The sequence below is a fragment of the Sorex fumeus genome, unplaced genomic scaffold (assembly GCF_029834395.1).
Source record: "Sorex fumeus unplaced genomic scaffold, SorFum_2.1 ptg000265l, whole genome shotgun sequence".
In the NCBI taxonomy this organism is placed as follows: Eukaryota; Metazoa; Chordata; class Mammalia; order Eulipotyphla; family Soricidae; genus Sorex; species Sorex fumeus.
The window spans coordinates 25,087,688-25,107,521 of NW_026606322.1; positions in this window are offsets into that span (position 1 = coordinate 25,087,688).

Sequence of the window (19,834 nt, forward strand, 5' to 3'; positions counted from 1 at the left end):
TGATGAGATAACTGATGACTTAGAAAAACTGATTGAAATCGGGGTTGGAGCGATAGCACAGCAGGTAGGGCTTTTGCCTTGCACGCAGCCGACCCGGGTTCAATTCCTAGCAACCCATATGGTCCCCTGAGCACTGCCAGGAGTAATTCCTGAGTGCAGAGCCAGGAGTAACCCCTGTGCATTGCTGGGTGTGACCCACAAAGAAAAAAAAAAGCTGATTGAAACAGACTAATTTTCCTTCTAAATTCAAACATCAACTGACTTATATGGACTCAGTAACCCTAGGACGGAAGGATCTTGCTAATTTATATTAACTTGCTAGCTTGTATTAAGTAAGTTATTTAAATAAGTTATTTAGTAATGTGTATTAAATAAAGACTACTAAGGTAGTCCTTATTTTCGTGACTCAACAGCTGCAAATTCTTTGTTTCCAAGGATACCCTCTGGGGTTGTACTTCATTTGTCAATACTTACACCATACTGACCCTACTCCTATCCCTAAGATTTGCCTGAAAGACATGCAGGTAAGTTTCATTTTACTAGTCAGAATTGTGCTATGCTTGAATTGATGACACAAAACAGGTCAAAAGGTCACTGTCACTGTCACTGTCCTCCCGTTGTTCATCAATTTGCTCAAGCGGGCCCAGTAATGTCTCCATTGTGACAACTGTTACTGTGTTTGGTATATCGAATATGTCACGGGGAGCTTGCCAGGCTTTGCCGTGTGGGCGAGATACTCTCGGTAGCTTGCTGGGCTCTCCGAGAGGGGCAGAGGAATCGAACTCAGGTCAGTCGTGTTGACCGCTTGCAAGGCAAATGCTCTACCCGCTGTGCAATTGCTCCAGCCCAAGGTCAAAAGGTCATCATAAAAAATGTAAGCATAACTGGGACAGAAGTGATAGCACAGCCAGTAGGGCATATGCCTTGCACGCGGATGACCTGGGTTCAACTCCCAGCATCTCATCCCCTGAGCACTGCCAGGAGTAATTTCTGAGTGCATGAGCCAGGAATATCCCCGGTGCATCTCTGGATATAACCCAAAAAGCAAAACAAACAAACAAACAAAAAACTTAAGCATACCTTAAATCAGGACCTTGAGGATATTATTCTAAGTGAAGTGAGTTAGACTAGAGAGGAAAATAGGGCACTTCACTTATATGTAGTCTCTAAAACAAACAAAACTGGGGCTGAAGAGATAAAGGTAAAGGTAAAGGCCCTCCCGTTGATCATCGATTTGCTTGAGCGGGCCCAGTAACGTCTCCATTGGAGACTTTGTTGTTACTGTGTCTGGCATATCGAATACTCTCGGTAGCTTGCCGGGCTCTCTGAGAGGGGCGGAGGAATCGAACTCGGGTTGGCCATGTTGGCCGCTTGTAAGGCGAGCGCCCTACCGCTGTGCTCAGGAAATAAAGTGCTTACTTTGCACATGGCTGATCCCAGTTTGATCGTCGGTACCACCTATGATCCCCCAAGCATAAGATTACCCCTGGCTTGGAGTAAGCCCTGAGCATCATCGCCAAGTGTGGCATCAAAAATAATAACTATACTAAAGCAACAGAAACAGATGACAGATTGGAAGCTATAAGAGGGGAAGCAGGAGGCAGGCAAAATGGATAAAGGAAATCAAGAGGTACAGACATCTGGTTACAAAATAAGTTAGTTAAAGGGCAAGACTTACAGTACAGCGGGTAGGGCATTGGCCTTGCATGCAGATGACCCTGGTTGAATTCCAGGCACCACATATGGTCCCCTGAGCCCCACCAGGAGTGATCCCTGAGCACTGAGCAAGGAGTAATTCCTGAGCACAGCTGTGTGTGAGCTCAAAAACACAAAAGCAAATAAATAAATAAGTCAAAGAGAAGTAATGTACAAACATAGCACATGTTTTTAATCTCCCAGTCAAGGAAGCTCCTTTCACACTGCACATGACAAGACGGCAGTCACAAGAAAGTAAACTCTGAAAACTGCAGCTGTCTCAACCACTTGTTACTTATAGGTGCACATGGGGACTGTAATTAATAGTTGGTATTGCAAAATATTTTTTGTCTGCTCATTTGTTTTGGGGTCTCTCCTGGCTTTGCCCTCAGGAATCATTCCTAGTGAGCTGGGGGATTATATAGGATACCAGGGATCAAAACTTGGTCAGCCGTGTGCAAGGCAAGTGTCCAACCTAAATACTATCTCTTAGGCTCCGGTATTGCAAATTTGCTAAAAAAAAAAAAAAGATGTTAAGTAGATTTATTATGATCATTATTTCACAATGCATACAAAAATCAGGTTATAACATTGACCCACCTATGTTGCTGGCAGGCAGACAGACATGGGACTGGTTAAGTGAATTAAAAGTCATTATCTCTCCAAACCAGAGCAAAGTTTAGAGACCTCTTGAGACTAGAAGTGCCAGACTTCATGGATACCCTGAGAGGAGAGGCTCTGCAGGAACAAAGACCATGATAAGAATATCAAAGAAGCCCATCAACAGCTCTCAGCTTTTCTCCTAGACAACACCCTAGCAACAGACTTTTGGAGGCAGCTGGTAGAAATATTAGAAAAGTAGACAGGGAGGAAATATTTGACTACCACTCATATTCAAGATATATAAAGCAATAAAAGCTCTTAAAAAGTAAACACAATTATTCCCATAACAAAAAGGGAGAAGAGATAAAGAGAAATTTCCTCAAAGAAGAAATAGCCAACGGATATATTAAAAATGCTCTGCATGAATTATCATCAGGAAAATGCAAATGAAAACAATGGATATCATCTTACACGTGAGATTGGCATACATCACAAAGAACAAAAACAACCAATGTTAGCATGAATGTGGGGAAATGGAACCCTCATTCACTGTCTGTGGGAATGTCAACTGGTAGAACCTTTTTGGAAAACAACATGTACACTTCTCAAAAACCCTAGAAATTGACCTTCCATATGACACAGAAATTCCACTTGACCATCTACCCCAAGAATGCAAACATTCTATCTGGAAAATACATCTGTATTCTTATGATAACACTATTCACAATAGGCAAAATCTGGAAACAACCCAATTGTCTAAGAACAAATGACTCACACACACACACACACACTGGAATACTACTCATCTTTAAGAAAATACAATGGATAAGGTGTTTGCCTTGCATGCTGCCAACTTGTGTTCAACCCCGAGCACCCGATATAGTCCCTCATGAGGAATGATCCCTGAGCTCAGAATCAAGAGTAAACCCTTAACACTGTCAACTGTGATACAAAATAAAAAAAAAAACTGTATGTCATATTCATGAAAGTTACTGATACGTGGATCTAGAAAATATCGTGCCAAGTGAAGTTAGTCAGAAGGAGACGAATAGACAGAATGATCTCTCACAAAGAAATATAATATTATATAACAAATACCCAAAGGCAGCAGAAACTGAGAGTTTTTTTGGCAAGTAGAAAGCTTGCCAAAAAGGTGGTATTGGTGGGTGGGGAATAGAAAGAGAGACTTAGGGGCAGGAGGAACAAATGGCATAATGGTGAAGGGAAGTCAACCCTCTGGTGTAGGGTGTGGTGTTGGAACATTGTATGCATGAAATCCTACCATTAACAGTATTTTTTTTCTTTTTGGGTCACACCTGGCGATGCATAGGGGTTACTCCTGGCTCATGCACTCAGGAATTACTCCTGGCAATGCTCAAGGGACCATATGAAATGCTGGGAATCGAACCTGGGTCGGCTGCGTGCAAGGCAAATGCTCTACCCGCTGTGCTATTGCTCCAGCCCCATTAACAGTATTTAAAATCATGGTGCCTGTCCCAAAATTTTCTGAGTAACTTTAGGGACCAGAGAGATAGTACTGAAGGTATAGTAAACACTTGCCTTGCATTTGGCAGCCCCGGTTTAATCCCCAGCTCGACATATGGTCCCAGATCACATCCAGAAATGAACCCTGAGCATAGAACTAAGAGTAATCCCTGAGCATCACCAGATGAGACCCAAACCTTACCCACAAAAATAACTTTACAAATACAAGCAGTGTTCATTCTCTATATTTCATCTGAATATGCTTCTACCTTTTTCTCTCCCCTCATATTTCCCAAATAAACTTAAATGACTTCACAATTAATCTCCTTCCTGAAATTCTTATCTGCAAAGGCAGGTTATAAATCTGGCAATCTGGAGGCAAGAACTGACCTTTCCTTACCTGAAAGAGCAAAAATTCTTCACTCTAGCCTGAGTTTCATGACTCCTGAGAAATCAGGCGCCGGGGACTCATTCCCAGGCTGTGTGGATCAAGTGTAACTCTAGTTGAGTCTAACAGCTACCTAATAGGGCTGGTGAGACATACGCATTCATGCCCAATTGGTGCTTGTGGCAGACATTATCAATCCTGACTCTCCAAGGCGGTCACCTAGGTGACCAAGGTGGGTAGAGAGGAACACAACTGAACTTGCTTTCCGTTCTGAAGCCTCTTCCTACTTTACATAAGTTCCTGCAACTGTAGTGCACTTGAAACTAAAATATTCTTGCGGGTCAATCATGTATCAACAGCAAAAACTCAAGAAAGCCATGTGACTTTCTAAGATGGATCTTTATTGTTTTATTTAGCCAAGCCCAGTATCCTTGAAAGCAGAGTGGAAGCCAATATTACTGAATGCTTTTGCCCTGCTGTAGGGGGTCCAATTGATCTAAAAATACCCTGGCCGAGAGGGCATACTTTGCAGAAAAGTTGATAGAAGCTTGAGAGTGCCTTTCCTTGGAAAGGTCTCCTTGAAAGGTTGTCATCAGGAAATTCTGCTAGTAATCAGTTCTCCACAGTGATATGAAACTTTCCCTGATAAGAGTGGCATAAACAGCTTGCACAACTTTTATGGTTTCTGCTAAACACTTGCTTTTATTCTGGAGCCTGGAATGTTGGCACACTGTAGGCATTCTGTGCTGATGTGACTCAAAACCAAAGGAAAGCTTGGGCACGGGAGTCTCCAAAGAGTTTCTTTGGCACAGACTTTGTATGCGTTGTCATAATCTGTTGCTGGAAGAATTGAGCATGTCTTACATGCCTCCACTGGCAGAAAACTATCAGAATTCCAGACTTGACCTATGTGCCTTTTCATTCAGCTAATTTTGTTCTCACATCAGTTCTCTTTGATCCTAGCTCTGAGGCAAGGTGCCTGCCAGTCATCTCAGTGGTTCAAGGTTCTTGCTGGGAGGTGCAAGGCTTTGAGTTTGATCAGAGCACTAAGACCATCCTGATTGTTGTGTTGTTAGGGAGCTCTGAGGAAAAGAGCACCCAGAGCTGGCTCAGTGGCTAGAGGCAAGTGTTTGTCCCTAAATTTAATTCCTCATGCTGTGTTTACACCAGGTACTTTGACTGTCCCCCATTCTGGGGTCCATGGCAAGGGAAGAAAATGAAAAAAAAAAAAACAACCCATAAATAAATCTTAGCTGTGAGTACGACTATGTGCTGTGCCCAGTGAGTCCATTCAGCCAGGTCTGGGGAAAAAACTCATTAAATATTTAGCCCCAAAATTCTCCTCAAACAAAGATATACTCCTCCTGTAGAATTTGCTGTACATTATTTATTAAACTAGGCTTGTGCTGGAACCAGAGTGGTAGGTTTCCCTTGCACATAGCCAACCCAGGTTCATTCCCAGGCATCCTTTACGGTCCCCTAAGCACCGCCAGAAATAATTCATAAGTGCAGAGCCAGGAGTAATCGCTGAGCATTGTTGGGTGTATGTGTGTAGGGGGTGGGGGAGAGGGGGGTGGAGGAGAGGGAGTCGGGGGGCGGGGAGCTTATTCTTTCAGCCTGTGTTCTTTCTTGATCATGTATTCCTCCTTCTTTCCCATTACATCTAAGTACATTTCTTTAAACAAACACATCACAGGCTCCTGGGTAATCTGGGAAAGAGATCCTTGGACTGTGTGAAACTGAAGTGGCTTCTCAAAGACCTTTCAATTGTATATGTTGTTTCAGAAGGCTCTGCAACAACGAAAAAGATGGCTTTCTTTCTAATTCATTTTCTCACAGCTTTAGCTCCTAGTGTTAGTTGTCTGTTTATTTTTCCATCATGTTTTTATTTGGTTTTTTTTTTTTTGGTTTTAGGGCCACACCCAGTTATATTCAAGGTTTATTCCTGGCTCTGCACTCAGGGATCACCCCTGGCAGTGCTCAGGGGACCAGATGGGTTGTGGGGGATCAAACCCACATCAGCTATGTGCAATGCAAGTGCCTTAGATTCTATACTATCTCTCCAGCTTCTAATATTTTAATATTTTTCTTAATGAAGGAAGAAATTACTCCTGGCCGTGCTCGGGGAACCATATGGGATGCTGGGAATTGAACCCGGGTTGGCCGCATGCAAGGCAAATGCCCTACCTGCTGTTCTATTGCTCTAGCCCCCCATCAATAGGTGTTTAAGTTTTTTCTTACCTGATGTTAGCGCTTAAGAAACTAAAATTGGGCCCCCCACGGGCGACTCTCTGGCAGGGTCACGGCCCCAGAGGCACACGGACCTAATTCGGAACCCAGCAGCTTCTGGCAGAAAGGTGAATGGACTATGCGTTAAGTTACGGTGCCATGCCACCCCCTCTCCCCCGGGAGGAAAAGGGTGTCTGTCTCTTCAGCCATTTTCCCCCCTGGCAGCATGGTGGCCGCTGCCTCAGAGCTTATTGGACAGCCAGGTATGAGCCGGCGGTGACAGGGCAACTGCAAGACCATGAGTTGCCCCCCATGAGCGACTCTCGGGCACGGCCATGAACCCAGAGGCACACAAACCAATCTTGGAACTATTCAGCTTTTGGCAAAAATCCTCCAGACTTAAGTAGTAAAATATCAGAAATCCAAAATTGCGCGGCGGCTACCACGGCCTCACAACATCCATACGGTCTTCATAACCAGCAATAGAAAATTAACTATTTCATGATGCCTTTTCAGCAGGTTTGATCTTTGGGTGAAAATTCCAAATAATAATGGTGCATCTTTTGTCGAAATAATGTAATCAAAGTAGAGAGAGAGTTAAGTGGAAATCATTTGACTCACAGCATAGGGGGTATATTGGGGTTCTTGGTGGTGGAAAATATGCACTGGTGAAGGGATGGGTGTTTGATCATTGTATGACTGAGCCTTAACCTGAAAGCATTGTAACTATTCTCACGGTGATTCAATAAATAAATTCTAAAAAATAAAATAAAACAAGCATTGCTATGTAAGCAACAAAAGAAAGAAAGAAAGAAAGAAAGAAACTAAAATTGTGTGCTACTTAATGTCCCAGTTGTCAAAAAAAATTATCTGTAGAAAAAATGTCATATGAAGTGATCCATTTCTATGAGTGTAATTAAGTTACATGAAGGTGGTCACTCTTTTAAGATGGTCCTTACAGATACGTTTCTTGTTTAGTGCTCTAAAGTTAAGGGTACATCAGCAACATTTTGCCTGGCTTTGAGGCTTCATCCAGAACTGCACAGGTCTCTGTCCTGGGGCAGGCATGGGAAAGAAGTTTCATAATGTCACTCAGTAATGTTAAGAGGAACCATGCAGTGCCAGGAACCAATATGGGCTTCAGCATGCACAGCATACTGTCAGCCCTTGGAATTATCTCCCTGGATCCTCATCTGCAATTCTTAATTTTTAAATGCTATCCAACTTCTGGAGCGATAGCACAGAAGGGAGGGCACTTGCCTTGTATGCGGCCGACCCAGCCGACCTGAGTTCGATTTCTCTGCCCCTCTCAGAGGTAAAGCCTGGCAAGCTACCGAGAGTATCTCATCCACACGGCAAAGCCCGGCAAACTACCTGTGACATATTCGATATGCCAAACACAGTAACAACAAGTCTCACAATGTTACTGGACCCGCTCAAGCAAATCAATGAACAATGGGAGGACAGTGACAGTGACAGTGACTTTAAAATATACTACTATTGGGGCCAGAGTGATAGTTCAGCAGTAGGCTGTTTCCCTTGCACGTGGTCAACCCAGGTTTGATTCCTGGCATCCCATATGGTCCCCCGAGCACTGCCAGGAGTAATTCTTGAGTGCAGAGCCAGGAGTAACCCCTGATCATAGCTGGATGTGACCCAAAAGTCAACCAGTATATACATACATACACACACACATATACACATACCACTATACATACCACATACGTACATATATATCTATATATCTATCACTGTATCACTGTATATACATACCACTATATACCACACGGCTGGAGCGATAGCACAGCGGGTAGGGCGTCTGCCTTGCACGCAGCCAACATGGCCGACCCGAGTTCGATTCCTCTGCCCCTCTCGGAGAGCCCGGCAAGCTACCGAGAGTATTCGATATATGCCAGACACAGTAACAACAAAGTTTCCAATGGAGACGTTACTGGGCCCGCTCGAGCAAATCGATGATCAACGGGAGGGCCTTTACTTTTTACTTTTTTATATACCACACACACACAGACACACACACAGATACACACACACACATATATCGCTATGGCTACAAAACTATAAAGGGAAGATATATTTTCAGAGATCTACTTTCTAGAATGTTGGCAATATAAATATCCAATTACTTTGGCATATACCATCATTACATTCTACAGAATTGTGGTTAATGATAACGGTAGGATTCAGGATAATTAAAGTTGATAAATGGTGAAATAAGTTTTTATGAGAAAACACATCATCTCTTCCAGATGGCCACTGAACAGAGAGCATTGATTCTCATTTGCCAGAGGTGTAATCTATGTAGCACTGCCTCTGGGGAAGTTATTAATTAGCTGTATGACCTCTCGAGGTCTTCTTAATCCCTGAATATCTATTTAAAATATATTGCACAGGGCCTGAAAGATAGTACAGTGAGTAATGACTTGCACAGAGGATTTGATCTCTGGCAATAAATATGTTCCTCTGAGCACTGCTAGAAGTGAACACTGAACATACCAGACCTCGACCCAAAACCAAATTAATTAATACCACCAATGACAGTGTAACATGCATTAAAATTTACCACCATGTAAAAAATGTTATGGGTTCAGTTCATGAGTGTATGATGCTTTAGAAAAGACTTCCTCCCAGTTACTAGCTACCATTCCATAGAATCTATGCATGATCTTCTAGCTTGAATCTACAAGTACTCCCCCTAGGAAGTGTTTCAATGAAGAACTGGGGTAAGAGTCAAGGAGTCCTGAGAGTCTCACTTCAAAAGAAAAGAAAGGAAGAAAGGAAGAAAAGAAAGAGAAACAGAAAGAGAGAAAGAAAGAGAAAGAAAGAAAGAAAGAAAGAAAGAAAGAGAGAGAGATTTGGGGGAGGGAGGGAGGGAGGAAGGGAGGGAAGGAGGGAGGGAAGGAGAGATTCTCTAAACTCCCAGGTTTTATTTTTCTCTTTTGTAATACAAGAGCCTGATTTGTTTTGTTATTCAAGGTATTCAATTAAAGGGGCATGCTCTTTAAAGAGGATTAACTCAAAAACTCAAAACTATAGCCAGCAAGCTACCTATCTCTGCTGCTACCCCCCAAGGTTCTATTTGTTCTACGAGTTCCCAGCTGATTTATGACTGACTTAGATCCCAACACACACACACACACACACACACACACACACACACACACACACACACTTTTCTTGAGTCTCTCTTCCTATGCTTTAATTTCCACTCATGTCTGGGGATTTGGCTCAAGGGGTAGAGCACATCTACCTCCCCTCCCCTCCCTGCCTTTCCCCTCCCCACCCCTCCTTTCCTGTCCCCTCCCCTCCTCTCCTCCTTCCTTCCTTTTTCACGGCCCTGGGTTTAATCCCCTTGTACCACTGGGGTTTCTGATCATCAACAAGTATGGCCCCCCATAATAATAAAAATGAAAAAAATGGATGAATCAAATGTATGTTACTACTTGTGTTATGTCCCAGGAAAGGAGTTTCTCTTGCACATTGACCAGACCAGAGACACGGCTGCAAGTGCAAGGCACCTTATTGCTAGCTCGAGCTAGGGTCCAAGTCTCATTCAACACAGTGTAGTCTTGACAAGGACCCTGACTCCGAATTCTAATCAGTCGATATAGGGTTTGGTTACATAACAGCATTTTTTTTTTCTAGGAACTGGCAGTATGTTTCCAATTCTTGTCCCTGTCTGGTCCCATGACTTCAGGGACCAACACTATGTTTCCAGTTCTTGGTCCCTGTCCGCCCTGTGACTTCACTCCCTAGGCCTTCTGTTCTTGGCTGGGTGCCACTGCCCATGCCCCCTACTCCAATAGGCTGCTGCCATTGGGCGGTTTATCTGCCCAGGATGATATTGTTCTCTGAGAAGTTAGGACTTTCTGATAGGGGAAACTGGAACTTAGGCCTGCTAAGTTTCAGTCTTAAAGTGGAGCCTCTCATGGCTCTACTTCAGCCTCACACTTGGTCACATAAAATGATCTCTTCATGATATATTTTTATAATAAATTCATACAGGTATGATTTAAATTCATGTATCAGAAAAAAAACTTTAAAAGCCTAGGCCCTACCTGTCAGCGTCATAGAAAGTTGGATCCAGGCCAGGGCTGTCTCTCAGCAGCCTTACAGCATGGCGTGATTTTCAGGTCTTGTAAATAAGAAATGTATATGTGATTTTGGTTTCCTTGTTATTATTAGTAAAGGGCAATCATAAGAATTTTAACAACTCCCATCATACTATTGATTGATAAAAGGGAAGTGCCATAGGAAACTTGCCTGGACACAAATGAGAGTTTCCAGGATTTTCTGGTCATTATTTGACTTTGATATGAATTCATAAATGCATCTGCACACCTGTACTCAATGCAGCACCAAGTACAATAGCCAGCTATAAAAATTACCCAAATATTCAATGACAGATGAATAGATATAGGAACTGCAATGCTGGGGGCTGGAGAGATAGCACAGCGGGTAAGGCACTTGCCTTGTATGGGGCCTCGGCCAACCCGGGTTAGATTCCCAGCATCCCATATGGTCCCCTTAGCACCGCCAGGAGTAACTCTTGAGTGCAGAGCCAGGAGTAACCCGTGTGCACTGCCAGGTGTGACCCCCCCCCAAAAAAAAACTGCAATGGATATCCACAATGAAATATCATGCAGCTCTAAAAAAGGACTCAATCTTGTGTTTTTGCTGCAACTTGAGTTGAACTGGAAGGTATTACATCCTTTTAGTTGTTGTCTTATTGTAAATCAGTCCAATAGAATTCAACAGAATGGGAAGAAACAAAACAAGGAACCAGGTACAGGATGAGCATGTATCAAAGTATACATTGTTTTTCCCTACTAATGAGGCAAATAGATACAATATCCAGGAAGGAAAACATGGTCAGTTATAGGAAGGAAAACCTGGTTGGTTACAATTTCCAGGGAAGAAAACAGGCTCTAGCACTAGGCTCCATAGGTCCAACTTCCTCACACCTGGGATCTGTGATAAATAGGAGAGGAAGTTTACAATCTAAAGGTTAGCTAGGTCTGAGATGCGTGAAAAGGGGAAGCTACTTCTTTGTACTGAGGGAACTTTCTGGTCACAGAGGGTCAGTTTGGCCTTTTCTAGACCAATCAGACTCACAAGCATTAGGCTTGCCCACTTAGTTCAAAGTGGGGTCCTGGTTCTGCTTCCTGCATGCAGGGCAGCATCCAAGAACTCATCCTTATGATCTGGTTGAGCACCACAGGAAGGCATCTTGCTAAATTAAATAAGTCACAGGGAGGAGTAGAAATACCATATGGTTTCATTCAGTGGTATAAAGAGACAAAACAAGGAAATAGCACTGTAGCACTGTCCTCCCGTTGTTCACCGATTTGCTCGAGTGGGCACCAGTACCGTCTCACAACAAATTGTGAGACTTGTTACTGTTTTTGGCATACGTCAGGGGTAGCTTGCCAGCTTTGCCAGGCTTTGCCATGTGGGCAGGATACTCTTGGTAGCTTGCTGGGCTCTATGAGGGGGCCGGAGGAATCTAAGGAAATAGCACTGAATGAAAAACAAATCCTTTGCTTTTGATGATAAAACTCTGATTACCAAGCAATGGAGGCAGTGGAGGAAGAATGGAGAATTCCTAAGTGCAGAACCAGGAATAACCCCTGTGCATCGCGGGTGTGACCCAAAAAGAAAAAAAAAAATCTGTGTTTTACGCATAATATTATTTTTGGTTAGACCTTTGTAGAAGATTATGTAAGATTAAAGATATTTCTGCAACTGGGGATATAGGTCCGTGGTAGAATATTTGCCTAGTACGTGTGAAGCCCTGGGTCCAATCCTAAGTGGCACAAATAAAACCTTAAAAAATGAAATAGAAATGGTTACACTTTTTGTTACGTATCTCATTGAGTATGAAGTCAAATTCACCTTTCCATGAACATGTTATTCTTAAGGACATGCTTGAGCCATTAGATTATGGAAGAAGTGATGCTTTAGAAGGATTTTTGACTTTTTTCTTGGGAATCTTGGGGCATTATCTCAGGAATCCTGAGCTGCTACATAAGAAGTTTGACTACCCTACGCCTAGATGGAAAGGTCACAAGAATGTGCTTCACTTCACAGTGTCAACTGTCTAGTCTTTGAGACATCTTCACCAAAAAGTGCCAGTGAGTGACATCTTTTCTCAGAGATCACTCCTGGTGGGGCTTAGGGAACATATGTGATGGCAGAGATGTGAATCTGAGTTGCCTCTATGCAAGACAACCATCTTGCTCACTGTCCTGTCTCTCCGGCCTCAGTGAGTGAAGACATCTTGAACACTTCACCCATCTGTGAAGAGAATTTGTTCCCTAAGTTCCTAAACAACAAAATTGTCACATACGATAAAGTAAGTAAAGTAAAGTAAAGGCCCTCCCGTTGATCGTCGATTTGCTCGAGCGGGCCCAGTAACGTCTCCATTGGAGACTTTGTTGTTACTGTGTCTGGCATATCGAATACTCTCGGTAGCTTGCCGGGCTCTCCGAGAGGGGCGGAGGAGTCAAACTCGGGTTGGCCATGTTGGCCGCGTGTAAGGCGAACGCCCTACCCGCTGCGCTATCGCTCACATACGATAGTTTTTTAAAAATGTAATCTCTTGGATAATTTGTTAAGCAGTAATTAATAACTAGAATATAGGCAGAGAAAATATATTGTGTGATTTTATGGGTTTTTAAATAAGAAATTGAATTAAATTTAGCAACTAAATTTGCTACTTACTGTTAAGAGTTGAGATTATTTCCCACTGGTTAGTCGAAGCAATGAAAAGCAAACATAGGGAGGAATAGCTTAAGGTGTCTAAGGCTTAGTGAAGAACCAGAAACGTTATGCAAATCACCAGAAAGGGGAGCACTTACCTCTAGACAGATACAGCTTGCTACCAGACTGTAAGGTTTAGGCTGGACTTTAGGCTCCAATTGCTGCAATTGTACTGGTCACAATTAGCAAAACCTATATATAAACATCATTATAAATTAAAGTGCAAGGTGACATTGCTACATTTGCAAAAGTCACCAATTCTTGTGGGTGGAAATGAAATAAGTTGATGAAGGTGGAAAATTTTTATAAATTGTGAGAGTGGGCAGAAAACTGGCAAATGAGTGCATAAGGTATACATCTGACCTGTCAGTCACAGCTCAGGAGAGAGAACAAGGATAACTGTAGATTGCTCCTGAAGATAAATGCAGAGGCATTTTCTGACAGCAGAAAGAGCTGCTGCTTGATTGAATCACAAAGTGACAGTCCCCCTGAGAAACAAAGTAGTGTCACCCACTTAACTGATGTTTTGATAAAAGTTGAAGAAAGGGAAAAGCAACTGTAGAAAGGTTGGAGAAATATTAAGACCTTGAGGGCTCAGAAGAAAAAGGGATTTCTGTAGATCAGAAGTGACATAGGAAAGACAAACCCAGCAGGTTGGTCCCAAAGGAAGCAAAGACAGCGGTAGCAATGACCACAGCATGCCTTGGATGGAGAACTTGAATAGACTAGGAATAGTGATGGTGATAGTGTTGACAGTCGCAGATAATTTCCATCAGTGGTGACTGTAGGAGCAACTGAGTTTATTCTAAGCTATAATGTTGGGATCCGAGGTTGATAATCTCCCCTCTCCGAACCATACAGAGTTCAGCCAGTAATGCAAAACACAAGTGGAGTTTATTCAAGCCATCTGGCTGGGGTCAAGTTCTTAGGCACGCAGGCCAAAGTAAGACCCTGAGCAAGGGAGAAGCTGCAAGTTTTATAGTCAATGCTTACATCATAGCCCACGCTTACTCACATGCACTCAGTACAAAGAAAGCATTAACGGGGAAAAAGGGGTTACAGGAGGATATCAACACAGCAAAAACACATTGTTCTTATCACATTTGCAAGTCCAGTGCTCACAGCCTCCGAAGAGGAATGAATCCAAGGCCAAGCAGCCTGGCAACATGAGCTACAGCCCTTGTACCTAGAGTGATAAGGGGATGTGGAAGAATATTTGCATTCCAAACCTGAGCTGGGTTAGGGATCTGTGAGAGAGGGAAGATTGCTCTATGTAATACTAAAAGCTAAAAAAGCAGTAAAGAGAAGAGATGTTATCCCTTTCCAAACCAGTCCGGACACACGAGTGATGGCTCACCTGTTTTCATGGGGCCTTTGCTCCTGCCCGTTTGTGGGTCAGTCTCCAAAGGCTCATCCTAACAGTCTGGTTGGGCACCAACTGTGTCCTACAATATTAGTGATTTGGGACAGCACTCGTGACACTACTGGCAACGTCAATCACCTTCAAGCCAGGAAGAGTTCTTACCAGAAACCAAAAACCAAACCTACCAAAATCTTAATCAAGTGAATATGCCTGTGTATACATACATGAATACAAAATCAGCGGTGAAGTTTTCCCAGTTGTTTTGAATATCTTATGTTGTGTTTTTCTTCCTTTTCATACTTGCTATTTCCTCAAATAGGTGAACACACACACACACACACACACACACACACACACACACACATGTATGCCCATCATATAACTAGTGCTTAATAAATTTCAGTTTCTTCCCCTCTTTTTTCTTCCATATCCTTCATCTTTTTGAAGCCCAGGAATAACTTCCCAAATTCTGTACCTTTCATTTAAGTGTCAGTTCTGCAACCATAGTTGAGGAGTGTCTAGAACTGTACTGTCCAATAAGAAAGCCATTAGCCACATAAATTTATTATTTATTTATCCATTTATTGTGGTTCCAGGGGTAGAACACGTTTTCCTGGGTCACTTCTGGAGGTGCTCATGGGGCCATGCAGTGCCAAGAATAGAATAAGAGTCTTCTTCATGCACAGCAGGCACACAGCTTGAGCTGTCTCTCTAACAATGAAGAGTTCATAGATCATTTTAACCCATATTATATAAAAAAGCAGAGTTGCTACACACTTCCCAGTATTATTGAAATCACTCAGAATAAGAATTCTGCATTCCAGTCTGTAAGACATTTTTTCTCATTCAGCTACTTCCTAAGTTATAGACCAGAAACAAGGTGAAGAAAGCTTCTTGTTCTGAAAAAGAGAAAAGAGGAAGACATCTGTGTTCACATATACAAACCTATGAATTAGTTTCTTTGCTTCAAAAACAGTAACAACAAGTCTCACAATGGAAACATTACTTGGTGCCTGCTGGAGCAAATTGATGAACAACTGGAGGACAGTGATACAGCATTACTTCTATAATACAAGGCACTCCCAAAGAGCTAACTGCCACCTTTGTCTGGACACATTTACTCCGTAACAATGTGTCTTTCTTATTGGGAGTCTACATTACAATGTGCAAACATACAAATCAATTAGCAGTAAGAGGTGGAGGGTGGGGTGAGGCCACTTTACTTCTACAGGCTGGCTTGACACAACAGCACTGGGAGGTCCCAAGACCTTGATTGCAGCCCACTTTCAGACAAGCAGGCACCTCTTGTCCGGAGTGAAGGCCTTTGGTGGTTCTCACTGGAGGAGGCTTCAGGGTCACAGGACAAGTTCAGAAGTCATCTCAAACCTGACCTGATTAGATGCTCCACGCTTTTATGCCTTACTTGACAGGTGTGCAATTAGAACCACCTGTTAATTTTTTTCGGGGGTGGGGGTGTTCACTTGTCTGTGCTTGGGAGATACTCCTGAATTATTGTGTAAGGGTACCAGAAGTACTCTTGGTAGTATTTGGAGCTGGGGATTGAATTTGTGGCTCTCACATATAAAGTATGAGATCTAGATCTTTGAGTTACCTCCCCAACCCCCCATTTGTTAATTTTAATTTGGGTGGGGCCACTCACACAGCCAATTTTTTATCTGTTCTTGCAGGTTCATATGTTTGCTTATACTGATAACATTAAGTAACTCTCTCCATTTTCCCTACGACTTCTGCATTAATGGTGTGCCATTACACTCAAGAACCTCTATCTTTTCATCAACCAGTCATTGCAATGTGCATCACAATACATAAAATACATATAATAGCTTGATTTTGGATCATTACAGTATCAGTACATATAAAAATTTCCCTCTTTGGGGCTGGAGAGATAGTGCAGCAGGGAGGGCATTTGCCTTGCATGAGGCTGATCCACGTTCAATCCCCAGCATCTCATATGGTCCCCTGAGCAACATTGTGAGTATTTTCCCAAGTGCAGAGCCAGGAGTTAACCCTGAGCATCACTGGCTGTAGCACAGAAGCAAACAAACAAAATTCCCTTCTTTAAGAATTAGAAAAATAGAGAACTATGCTCCCAGTATCTATTATGTTGTACAAATAAAAATAACTTAAATCATATTTACTTAAATCCTTATTATAACCAGAGAGGTAAGCATACATTTTCAGTATTACAAAGCTTAAAACTTTATACATCAGGTCAGTAAGATTACTGAAACAGTGATTTTTTTTTGAGACAGTGATTCTTAAAAAGTTCTATCTAGACTCTATTAGAAAATTGGCTAGAAAATGGAAATGTGATGTTCAACAGACTACCAAGAACTAATTCATTTACTGATGCCAAACTTAAAAAATAAAACCAAACAAAATCAATTTTAGTTAAATGTTAAACAAAAGTATTTTAAGAAACCCTAACATTATTATCATTGAAGAGGAGGACTGGGTGGCTGAGGAGAGATGTTGGGGGGGAGGTTTCACACTAACCCTGTTACTTTTGAATTTTAACCGTTCTATTACTTATTCTAACCCAGATATAAAGGAATTTTTAAAAAGTTAAATGACTCAGTTCTTACCAATAATTTAAAGTTACCAGTCTTCTACAATACATGAAACTCCAGAAAAAAATGAATTTTTAGAAAAGCAAGATTTTAATTATGTTCTGAAATAGCAAGGGAGAAATTATGTTAAAGGAAAGACAAGGATTTGGATGTTGGAGAGGAACGAAGCTAACTGCCTGCAACCACTATTTGATCGATTCAGTTCTACTGCTAGTATTTTTAGCACATCTTTTTTTAGCCTAAGTTGCTAAGGAACCCTATTGTTTGAAAGCAATCTACTAATAGGAACCTACATCAGACAAGAGAGAAGAAATGATCCTGAAACAATGAAATCAGGTCATTCCAGTTTAGTTTCTTTTGGTGCCACTTAATAAATAATATCTTTTCTATCTTGTAGCCCTTATGTGATAGTGAGAATTCTCATGAAAAAGAAAATACTGGGCTAGGAGAGAGAGCAAAGCAGGTAAGGTGTTTTTCTTACATGTGGTCAACCTATAGGTCCTACAGTCAGCTAGGTGAGATCTGAGCACAGAACAGGAATAAGTCCTGAGCACCACTGGGAATGGCTTAAAAGAAAACAAACAATCAAAGCCCATTAAAAAAAAAAAAAGACAAGCAATTATTTGTACATTTCTAACATGAAGGTCTGCAGATCAATATACCTGAAAGGGGGGGGGGTAATAGTTCTGAATTCTGATTCTGTTAATATTTGTCTTTTTATCTTGAAAATATTCTTAATTTCATGTGCCTTTCAAGTTAATTTTTTGCATTTTAAGAGGTCTGGTGCACCAGCACTCATCAAAAAGAACAACCACCAATTTTAGCGTGAATTTGTGTGTGGGGGGTGACTTGGGGGAAGAAATCCTCATTCACAGCTGATGGAATTGTTGACTGGTCCAGTCTTTTTGGAAGACGATATGGACATTCCTCAAGAACCTTGGAATGGGGTGGGGGTGGGGGGAACAAAAACAGAACTAGATATTGAACTTCCATGTGACCCAGCAATTCCACATTTGGGAATCTAACCCAAGGACCCAAAATCACAATGCAAAAAGCAAAGTAAAAGTAAAGGCCCTCCCGTTGATCATCGATTTGCTCGAGCAGGCCCAGTAACGTCTCCATTGGAGACTTTGTTGTTACTGTGTTTGGCATATCGAATATGACACAGGGAGCTTACCAGGCTCTGCTGTGCGGGCGAGATACTCTTGGTAGCTTGCTGGGCTCTCAGAGAGTGGCGGAGGAATCGAACTCGGGTTGGCCATGTTGGCTGCGTGCAAGGCAAACGCCCTACCCGCTGTGCTATCGCTCCAGCCCCAGTCACAATGCAAAAACAAACAAATAAACAAAGAATGCTGAAAAGACCTCTGCACTCCTACTTTCACTGAAGCACTATCCACAATACCCAGAATCTGGAAACAGCCCAAGTGCCCAAGAACAGATGATTGGATAAAGAAACTATGGTGCATACACATATGGATGGATCTGGAGCCTGAAGGAGATGGGCTGACACTCTATGATCTCGTTCATATGCTGAATACAAAGAAACATAGTAAGGGAATAGTTGATGCCCAGATACAATAGAAACAAAGAACAAGATAACTGGTCCTTAGTAGGTGTGGGGGTGGGTGGGTGAGCTATTAGAGGGGGGACTAGTCATGAAAGGGGCCACTACAACTATAGAGGAAAAGTGGACATTCTGGACAAGGGCTGGGAGGTAAAGTTAAATACCTGACGCCCTATAAGCAATGTTATTGTTAAACACAGTGCCTAAAAAGAAGAAAAACAATACCTTCCATAGAGGCAGGCTATGAAAAACTGGGGACATTGGTGGAGGGGAATGAACACTGTTACTGCAGGAACTGGTGCTTGAAAATTGAACAACTGAAACTCGATCATGAATAACCTGGTAATTCAGCGATTCAATTAGGAAAAAAAAAAGTTGGTGGAGAGCAAAAGGAGGTGAGACTTGAGCAAGTTATTGAAGATATGAAACCTATACATTGGAATTTCTATTTGGGGTAGTGCAAAACAGTCATGCTAGTGGGAGAGTGGGTGGATCACAGAGCAGGGCAGTGTCTGGGAGCCCCAGAGAGAGCCAAGTGGGTTGGGGCGTGGCAGGGCTGGGGGGAAGATAAGGAGGTCGCCAAGACGTAAATACATAAAACAAAGCTGTAAGCTGATGGGAACTCTGGAGTTTCGTATTCCTACCAGCTCAATTCAAGACTCGCTGAACAATCAGCTTCCCTAACTAGAGCAGATGGTGAGCCCTGGGACCCAGTTCTAGCCTGGAGAATCAGAAGCCTCAATATTCCTGTCTTCCACTTAGACTGATTTCTGTTGTCTGCCTTTAACCACAATGAACCCAAATTCGTCCCACAGGAAATCTGGCCAAGGTGGAGATAGGAAAATCAGAGACACCCAATTGATCTCTTTAGCTGGGAGCTCTTCCCTGATACACCTTGACTAGTCCTCCCAAGCCCAGGGTTTCCGGGAGCACGCGGGGCCCACAACCAAAGAAGCTAATAGCCACCGGGCTTTTAAGCAGCGACAACGTGGCGGTAACTAGTTTACGAGAGGCCAGGATCCCGCCAATGAATGCGAGTGTTTGGGACTACGCCCCGCCCACCACCGCCGCCAGCCAATAACCTTCACTACTCCTCGGCCACTCCCTTCCATTCTTAAGACCGCTCGGGTCGCTTC